Source organism: Prosopis cineraria, unplaced genomic scaffold (genome assembly GCF_029017545.1).
Source record: "Prosopis cineraria cultivar Desert tree isolate PC_DT_omini unplaced genomic scaffold, ASM2901754v1 PC6, whole genome shotgun sequence".
Taxonomy (NCBI): Eukaryota; Viridiplantae; Streptophyta; class Magnoliopsida; order Fabales; family Fabaceae; genus Prosopis; species Prosopis cineraria.
Window position 1 is genome coordinate 10,952,653 of NW_026555337.1, and position 11,263 is coordinate 10,963,915.

The following is an 11,263-nucleotide window of genomic DNA, read 5'->3' on the forward strand; positions in this document are numbered from 1 at the left end:
GGAGGTGGCAATATCTTAGATATTTCTAAATCATTATTCCTTGGTTGGTTGTATATTTCCTTTAATTTGTTTCTAGCTCAAAGCCTCAAAACTTGCAACTTCGTTTGAATAATGCTCCCAATATCCTATCATCCTTTACCAGAAAACTAGGCATGCATGAATTTAGCATTGCGCATTAGGAAATACAATAAAAACAAGGGATAATCACATCAAAGGACCTAAAAAAAAAGTTATTTACAAACAAAGACTGAGAACAAGTTCTATTTAAGAAAAAATAAGTATATGTTTTTATTTTAGTAACAATTCATTCCGTATTAGTCCTTATTTGTAAATAATTTTCTTCCCAAGTCCTCAAATATGATTCTCCTTAAAAACAATAAATATTACATATACATACATACAACATATATATATATATATATATATAAATGCAAGGCTGTGTCACATCAATTATACATTACATTTAATATGCAAAATAGAGAAACTAATTATAAGCACAAGAAAATTCTTCTTCACACTTCATGTTATATTTTTTTGTAATCTTGCATGTGCATGTTTATCACTCTCTACTTCTAACAATATATACTCATTTATGAAAGATTATTGCAATTTCATACAAATTAATTATCCAACCTACAATATGATCAAACCATATATCCATTGGAATTGTAGAAAAACCAACTAGATGAAGGGAAATCTTTATTATAGAGAAAGAAACAGAGGAAACAATCCATTCATCCATCCGTTGCCTCAATTCTTTGCTCCAAACTTTCATGTCGGATTGTGGAAGAAACGAAGGTTTGGCTATTGTTGTCTTGTGATAGCATCTCAAAAGCTTTGATTCTTGCACTTGCATCTAGGTCACCCTCTCGGCATGTGATTATTGGTGCTTCAATCAGTGATTTTCCTTCAAGCATACTAACCACAGAGGACATGGGTGGTCTGAGAGTTGGAGACGGGTTAGTGCATAGGAGTGCCACCTCCAACATTCTCAAGGCTTCTTGTGAGGGGTAGTTTGAACAAAGACTTGGATCCACGAGCTCAAGAAGGTTTCCTTGCTCTTGAAGAACATAGGCCTTCAACGACATGAAAGTGTGTAGTTATTAGAAATTGAATTAAGCCATGAATTTATGAAGATGTGTCATTGTTTTTTTTGCTAGAAAAAGAGATAATAATGTTAGTAAATTGACTTGAAAAATAGTTTTTTGTCCTGAAGAAATTGAATTAAGCATTTAGAATGAGAGACTATGTATAGAAAAGGGTTTGTATAATTGAAGGACTAACAATATCATAGACAAATTAAAAATACTTAGGAAAATTGTAAATTTATCTTATATTAAAAATGCTTTTATTGTCAAGTGTGTGTGTTAATTTGATTTTGATCTTATAGAAATGGATGAACACTTTGATAGAAAATTAGGAAGGACACAAATCTTTGGTATATATTGAACATCATTAATGTTAAATATAAATAGTGTCACTAACCCAATCAAGAAGATAAACAAACTCCTCTTTTGGCCTGTAACTTTTGTTGCTTTTTCCACTAGCAATCTCTAAAGCAACAACTCCGAAGCTATAAATATCTGCTTTTTCAGTTAAATATCCTCGCAATGCATATTCAGGAGCTATATAACCACTGAAAAGAGAACATGTAATGTTAATAAATCATTAAGTCATGTCATAAAACAAAATTAATATGCAAGTGAAGTCTAAGAAGAAAAGGCCTATAAATACTAATACCAAATTTAAGAATTGACATAATGAAAAGATGCAATAGAATACTGACATTGTTCCTGCTATTCTTGTGCTAATATGAGTATTCTCTTCTTCATCAAGCTTGGCTAAGCCAAAATCTGAAATCTTAGCATTCAAATCCTTATCAAGTAAGACATTTGTTGCCTTGATATCCCTATGCACAATTTTCAACATTGATTCCTCGTGAAGATAAGATAATCCTCTTGCTATCCCTACACATATTTTCATTCTTGTAGGCCAGTCCAAGTGTAGCTTCCACCCTTGACCACCTAACATTAGTATCAATTACATATTTTCAAAACAAACGAAATTGAAAAAAAAACAACTAAAATGATTTCATTTGTTATCTTTTCCTTATAAATACATGCTATCTCTATTTAAGACAGATTTAGACAAAATTACAAATACTAATAAAGCCAATTAAATATACTTTACATTCTAATTTTTTTTCAAACAAAAATATAAATTTTCAAAAATACCTTTTATTGAATAACCTTAAAGAGAGAGAGAAAGAGAGAGAATATAATAAATAAGGAATAAGGATGAGTATATTGAATAAAACCTTATTAAATATATGGTAAGTTTGTCAAACATGTCTTGTATCTTGGGATACTAAGTCACCTCCAAAATTATCTTCTAAACAAGAACTATATATGTTAATTTTTATTGCAGAAAATCCGATGGAATTCTTACCAAAAAGAGCACTGGCAAGATTGTTGTTCTCCATGTACTCATATATTAGCAACAATTGGTTTCCTTCAACACAACAACCATAAAGTTTGACAAGGTTTGGATGTTGCAAAGAAAATATGGTTCCAATTTCATTAACAAATTCACGATTTCCTTGCTTTGATTTGGAGGAAAGTTGCTTCACAGCTATCTCAACACCATTTGATAGTACACCCTGCAATTCAGTCAACTGTTGAGTCTTAATCTTCATCATCGATCTTTCTTAAGCATAAAATCAATATTGTTAAGATCAGTTATTTAATCCTAGTTAAATATAGCCATAATACATAAAAAATCACCTTGTACACTGATCCAAAACCTCCTTCACCAATCTTATTTTCTGGGGCAAAGTTATTAGTGGCATCTTGGATTTGTTTTAAAGAGAAATACCCGTTTTGAGATCTAGGAATTCTGCATCAAAGGTTACATAAATGAAAGCAGAACCCATTGAAGTTGCAGGAAACAAGTAGTAATCACATTAATATACAAAAATCAGTGCTTATCCATTTGAATTGCATGTCATATTTATGTATAAAAAGTCATTATACCAAATTATTATCAATCAATATACCATCTTTTTTTATTTTAGATTTTGATCTTACGTCTGTCTTTGGAATCTTTGCCACATAGGACGCCCATCTTTTGGAGGATGAATAGTATTAGTATGGGGAACACGCATGATCCAGCCACAATTCCTGCAATGGCTCCAGTAGAAAGCTTTTCTGAAAGAATTTCAAAATCTACAACAAATAATGTAGAAATGCTTATTATTCATATCAAAATCAAAGGGTCATCACTTAGCTTAAGCTAGAAAGAGTTACCAATAAATGAGATTTGACTTACTGGGCGTGACTGAAATTGCAGATATGGTAGGTCCATATACATCATTATGAGGAATAGTTGTAGTTCCTTTCCCAGCCCAGTATAAATGAATCTCCAAGGTGTGATCATTCACAGTAACGTTAAAGTCTTTGACAATGCTCTTACCAACACCGCCAGCTTTCTCCATAACGTTGAAATCGCTCAAACTTTTGTTCCCTATCAAGATGTACATGCAAAAGTTTCAACCTTTGTCAGAACATTTGTTATCATAGAAAAAGCAGTTGAAAGCTTGACAAAGCATTATTGATTGTACTACAGAAATCCTTTAAGAGTACGGTTCATTTGCAAGAGATAAAGATTCGATTCACTTAACATTTAAGTCTGACTATGGATGTAGATTACTGTCTTTAGCAATTTAGCCCTCCATTGAAGAGATAGATAAACATGGTGGTGATCTTATTTATTTCTCTCAATTGGATTATTTAATAACTAGAGGAAAAAAATTAGATCCAACAGGGGAGACTTACTTGAATTGAAACATCAAATATGCGCCTTCCAGGCCTACTGAAATTTCGGTCTTGAGATAACATAATCTCAGCAAAGTGAAGTTTGACATTGTAATTTCCATTACGCATACAGAGGCCATGGTACTTGAGAGATAGAGGGGAATGACGAGCTGTTCGGTAGATTGGACTAGTAATGTTGAGAGAAGGTGTGTTTGTTGCTTTATAACCAGCATCATTAGAACTTAGGAAGAATACTCCTGTACTGCTATAGGCCCAGTTATCTCTTGATAAATAAAAGTACGAGGTACCTTGTGGATTGGTGTCGTCTTCATATGTATTCCCCTTATATGTTATTCCAGATCCTCCACAATTTATGAATAATTTATAATCTGCATTCGTAATGACAACATAAGAAAAAATGTCATCCGGTCAAAACCCAATTAGTGATGAAACTTTCATAATCGATGAGTTTGCTTTTTTAGCTGATTTAGTTTTCTCAAACATTTGAGCATGAAAAACGCATTTAAATACTTACACTTGGGTTTTCCTTCACAAGGAAGGCCCCTTTTTAAGCAAGTTAGCCTGCAACATGAATAAAAGTTTTCACTATATAGATTATTTAAATGTGGGGCATGTAGAATAATCAAAATAGTATGGCCATAAGCATAATCATACGAGGTGCCTGCTGAAGATGACATGCTTGAACCCAAGTTTCTGTGTAACACAAATAATGGCTTAGAGATAAAAAAATTTGGGGGAGGGGGATCTATAGAGAGAGAGAGAGATCAGAGAGAAGCTTACATGTTACCATGCTGACAATTGGGAATAGTAACAGTAGACTCTGAAAAATTGTTGTAAGATAAATCCCTGGATGGAAAAGTGGAGTGAAATTATAAAACAAAATGACAAGAGGTTGCCATAAAGAAGTTTTTGTTAATAGGATTTACAGTAAATAATTAATTTCAAATAATAGCATTGGAATATTGTAATGATAAAGAAATTAAAATAAAAAATTTGTACTAACAAGTAATAGTTCTTTTGCAGTATCCATTCAGGAATTTTTCCACTTAGAGAATTTCTAGTCAGAAACCTGCACACATGATTAATAAAAAAAATCAAGTATAGATACAAAACTATTACTTGTATAGATACTTGTATAGCAAGTACTCCATTACATGTAAGATAGCCCCAAGCCATTCATGTTGTCTGGGATTTCACCAGTCAACTTGTTAAAGCTCAAATCTCTGCAATCCATATGTAACAAAATTAAATATCTCCTCATAACCATAACGAAAGGAAGAATAAAGAGAAAATAATAGTTCCAATAATATATAGTCAATAATGATAGAAGTAATTATGTCTAAATTAGGAATAATTAAGTTTTCAATTGAAGTTAAATTGAGGATGCTGTTTAGAGGATTCTAGATTGGCATATATAAGGATGAAGCAACTTACAGTTCTCGTAAGCTTTCCATTTTACCAATGTAAATTGGAATGGAATCATGGATGGAGCAGTTTCTCAACACCCTGAGAGTAAAAAAAAGTATAAAAAAAAATTAAATTCATTAAAAACAGTTCAGGGGCACTAAACAGATTTTCTCTTAGCAGAAGAGGCTTCTCAACTTACAAGGAAGCCAATGATGTCAAATTTTCCAGGTTAGGAAATCTCATTGTTGTTGGTCCACGCAAATCGGATATTGTCCTGAATTATAAATTCAAAATAATAATAGTGACAATAATAAAGCATCCTCAATGACCCCCAAAAAAAAAACAAGAAGAGATTCTTTTTGAAGATTAAATTAACTTTACGGCCATTGAAGAAGAGTGTGCAAACAGTTTACAAAAGGAAGAAGCATACTCACAAATAAGTCAAATTTCTTAGCTGAGAAATGGTCGGAGGAATTGGACCTTCCATCGACGTTCCCAGCAAATACCTGCCAAAAAAAAAAGTTGTCAAAAAAGGAATTTTGAAAATAAAAAGTGGTAAACAAAACAAAGAAAATATTTCAAAAAAACCTAGCCCATTTAGCCTTTTCACTTGTTTGGATTAATTTAACACATAAGTACTTTAGATAATTCAAATTGTTTGTTAATATATGTGCCTCTCATGAAAGGATCAACATTCACTAAGCAAGTTTATTTTTCAACAAGTATATTAGTGAGTTAGAGTAAAATACACTTACAATGATCGAAGTTCAGTCCAGTTCCCAATAAAATTGGGTAATTTACCTGAAATATTGTTCCCATTTAACCTACTGCAGAAAATATTAGAAGATATTTTAGAATTCAGAAAATTTCTAAGGGTTTAACACAACCTAGAGAATGGCTGAATTGTATTATATCACTCACACATCTTCCAATTTCTTCAGATTGCCAAAGCTTTCAGGTATTGTCCCTGACAAATTATTCCCTGAAAGAATCCTGCAAATTTATAAGTAGAAAACACATCCAGAAGCAATATAATTAAAAACCCATCTATAACATGACTTACAATCCAAGTAAGATAAAAGAAAATAATTTCTGCATAAATTAAATATTCTTACAATGAACTCAACTGCTCCAATTTTCCGAGACTAGAGGGAAGAGGTCCTTCTAACAAATTATCTTCCAAATCTCTTCAAAAGGAAGCAAAACCATAAATCCATTTCTTAATAGAGCACCAAATTTAAAAAACTGAAAGCTTGCTGATTCACAATACTTACAAATACTCCAAAGTTGTAATATCACCAATTTCTTTTGGAATCAGACCACTAATTCGATTACGTGAAAGATATCTGAAGCATAATTTTCCGAGATGAATAATACATTTGTCAAAAAGTTGAAGCTTGTATAGATGCATGCATGAATGCAAAACATTGATGAAAATAAGGTTTGGCTATTCACAATTGATTGACGGGAATGACAGTTAAGTTTTAAAAGAGAGAATTAATAGCATTATGTCCCAATAGAAATTGAAAAAATAACTGCAAATATCGATTTAAACAATTGAAATTAAGTAATTCCAATAGAAAATAATATTTTTAAAATCTAAATGTAACTCCCAGTTTATAATTGAGATGTCTATGTTTGTAATTGCCTTAATGAATATGTGCATCAATTTATGTTTTCGAAAATTTGTCAAGAACCTAATTGTCATCAATTATCTCATTTGGAACTTTATTGTCATTCTACTGTCCGACTACTTACAATGTAACAAGAGGGAGTTTAGCAAAGCTCTTGGGATTGATCCACTCATAGAGTTGTTAGATAAATCACTGCAACATGTCCAACTTACGTTTCAGACCACAAATTCTCATTTATATACACATCTATATTGAAAGGATGGAGTCAATTAATCATACTATATCACTCACGTAAAATTTAGGTTCTTCAAATTGCCAAAACTTTCAGGTATTGTACCTGACAAATTATTTCCAGAAAGATCCCTGCAGATTTGTAGATGGAAAATACAGCCAAAAGCAACATGAAAACCTATCTGTAACATGATTTGTGAGTTACAATTTAACTAGGATAAAAACAAAATCATTTGCACATAAATTATTCTTACAATTTGCGTAACTGCTTCAATTTTCCTAGACTAGAAGGAAGAGTTCCTTCTAACTGATTACTGTACAAGACTCTACAAAAGCAGCAAAACCATAAAACTATTTGTCATTACAGCAACAAATTTCAGAATCTCAAAGCGTATTGAATTACACTTACAACTCCTCCAAAGTTGTAATATTGCCAATTTCCTCTGGGATTGGACCGCTGATTTGACTTACTTGAAGTTGTCTGAAGCATAAGTTTAAGGGATGAATAATGCGTTTAGTCAAATAGTTCTAGATTGTATAGATGCATGCACGCAGAACATAGATCACTTACAATGTAACGAGAGGCAGTCTAGCAAAGCTTCTTGGGATTGATCCATACAAATTGGCGCCACTCAAATAACTGCGACATATCAAAGTTACCTTTCAAACGTGAAATTGCCGAGCATATTTATATACACACACATATACACATATATATTATGCCATATATTAAAAAAATAGAAATGTAAGAATTAATCACTTACAGATTTTGCAGATGGGTAAGGTTCCCAAAATCACTTAGTAAAACTCTAGATAGATTGTAACCCCCCAGCTGGCTGTCATGAAAAAGAAAAACATATCACTAAAATGTTTACATTGGAGCTAAATTTCAAAGAAATTCTGTTATAATTAGCACCAATATGTGTTGTTTTAACACAATAATTTTGTTGCGATGCCGCGAGACTTTACTATTAATAATATTATAGTCATATATCCCAAGGTCAAATCAACTAGTTGTTGTAAATAAGGAAGGGGACGCAAAATATATAATAAAGAAGAAACGGGACCTGCGAGCATATATGGTTCACGCTTTTGAATGTACATTGCATAAAGTAAAATGATATGATTGCCAAGCCTAATATTTATAGAACCGGAAATGTGGATGGGTTCAATGGGCTAATCATTTCATCCTATTATTATTTTTTAATTTAAGTTTTGAAAATTGAGATTTTTTATATAAAAGCCTCAAAAAATAGGCTTAGATTCAGCCGCCTATTTAAACCTATATTTATTTTAACCATAAAGAATTATAGTATTTAATATATTCCTCTAGTTTTATTTATAAGGCATAGAGAGAATATTAATTTCCTATTTATAAGGTATTATTTTTTAATATTCATTCTTACCTTTCTGTCATTATTGAATACTAGAAAAATTATTAAACAATAATTTTTTTGGTTCTTATTAGAGGTAGAGATAAAAATTTATTTTAAGATAGAACTAACAAGATTCAAGGTGCAAAGAAATGATCAATTTTGAAATGAAATGTGCTAAAGTATACATTTAATTCTGTAACTTTACACAACATTTGATTTTAATCCCTTAACTTCATAATATCTTTTTAGTCTTTTAACATGAATACTATTAGTTTTATCCTAATAAATTTTATATTAAATTTTCAAATATTGACAAAATATTCTCAAACATTGAGATATTAAGTTTAATTTTTTCAAAATAACACTGATTGATACACAAAATAATCATTTAAAACTAACAATATTAGGATTAAAGGACTAAAAAGATACTCTACAAAATTAAATAATTAAATTAAAACTCAAGCTAGATGACTAAAAGTATACTTTAATCAAATAAAATGGTTTGTGCCTCCTGTCCACATAAGTCAACCCGCCAGTTTCTCCCCTATAAATTAAACATAAATGCCTCTTGATGTGACTTAATGATGCCAAATCTAAATAGACAATAAAAAAATTTCGAAACATAATTAAATTATTAAAAACTTCTATAGACTACACTGAATCAACGTTTCCAGCTTATATCCCTTTCTTTTTATGAATATCTCTTCACTGCAAAAAATTCCAGATTAGAAATGAAGATATATACATACATGCTTGTAACATGGCAAATGGTTCTACTTTGGTAAGTGCAATTGCAGGTGAAACTCTGATTGAAGTTTGCATCCATACAAGAACTTGGGATCACCTTCCAATTCCAGTCCTCTATCTTCGATGTTATTGCTTCTAGAACTTTCACTGCATCCAACAAAAATCTTTTTTTTTTTCATTCACCAACAAGAGGATTTATGTATATTCATAAACATCTTATCCATAAAATCAATGTCAAGAACTTCACGTGGCTCGCTGTACATGTTTGATTTTCAACATGAACACTAATCCTCGTATTTATATTAATGACTTCTTTCTCATCCATATTTAATATGCATACTTATTAATATTCTCATCAACCTTAAATTATATATGTATCCACATATTGTCAAGGCTCTTATATATCATTAAGATGATTCTACTAAATCTAAGGTCTTGTTTGGTTACTAGAAAGGAATGGATTGAAAAAATAAAAGTAAAAATGAGATGATCAACCTTATATATGTATTCACATATTTATATTAATGACTTCTTTCTCATCCATATTTAATATGCATACTTATTAATATTCTCATCAACCTAAATTATATATGTATCCACATATTGTCAAGGCTCTTATATATCATTAAGATGATTCTACTAAATCTAAGGTCTTGTTTGGTTACTAGAAAAGGAATGGATTGAAAAATAAAAGTAAAAATGAGATGATCAACCTTATATATGTATTCACATATTGTCAAGCTCATATATCATCAAGATTGTTCTACTAAATCTAAGGTCCTATTTGGTTACTAAAAATGAATGGATTGAAAAAATAAAGTAAAAATGAGATAATCAAAAGAGATGGTGAACCACATCTATAAAAAAGAGGGGTAATTTAGTTCATTGGGTTAGAAATTATAATTTATAAGATTTTTGGAGGGTGTGATAATTTTCACATTTATTTATAGTATACATTAATGAGTTTTATTGTGCTTATTATGAGAGGGAATTTTAATTTAATTCATTTTTGTACTGATTTTTTCAATCCATTTCATTTCATTCGTTTCTATTAATCAAATGAGACCTAAATAGTTCAATTACAACAGATCTGATCTTCTGAATCTCTAAATAAGAATACTCAAACAGATTATCCATGGGCTAAACCAAACATCATATGAAATAAATATAGGGTAAATTGCTGAAAAAAACCATTAATTGGCAAAGACATTTGGTAAAAATGAGCAAGAATTCTCCCATTAAAGATTAGCGGAAAACATCCAAGAAAAATTAAAGTGCGCATATAAAGACCGGTTGCTTTTTTTAATCGAGACTTTGCATACTTTGTCGAAAATCTACAATTGGTCTTATATGCTTTGCATTTTTTGCAATTTATTTCTGTTCTTTTTGTTTGTCTTTAAGAAAGAATTTTTTAGTTCTTTTTATTAAATATCTTTGGGATTCTCCTCTTAATTAATCAATAAATGTCTTCTCTTATCCAGGAGAGCGTCCCAATGCCCAAACGAGTGCAGAAAACTCATGTTGGCCTAATTAAATCTTGATGTGACCTGTTAATAAAAAAGTGGATTTCAATTTTTAGAATCTGTTCACTTCATGGAGAGAAAATGAAGGACCAAGTTTGAAAATTACAGCAGTTGTACAATTCCATTGTATTCTCTCCATGAAAAATTGCAGAAGAATATAAAACTTCACTATTTTATAACTGTAAAATACGAAAATGCCTTTAATTTTATAAGGAAACTAAGCTAACGATCAAAAAAATAAAAATAAAAATAATATTGAGAAGACCGAGCATTAGTGAACCCAAGCCTGAAATTATGTTACCTTCATCTTCAGGTATGAGCTGAGCATTGGACTCATGGCCCGTGAAAACTATCGAAGTGAAGCATCCAAATATCAAAAGAGAGAAAAGTGTAGAGCTTGAAATCGCACACTCCATTATATTTTGTTGCAGTCTGAAGAAAATTACTCTGACTTGATTGTTTTGAGAGGTGTGAAGAAGGAGGAAGAAGAAGAAGCAAAAGATGGTAGAAGA

General features: G+C 30.9%; 1 pseudogene; it reads right to left on the bottom strand.

The window, feature by feature from the left end:
- Positions 1-517: 517 nt before the first annotated feature.
- LOC129312944 (probable LRR receptor-like serine/threonine-protein kinase At1g53430) lies at positions 518-11,263 on the bottom strand (annotated as a pseudogene).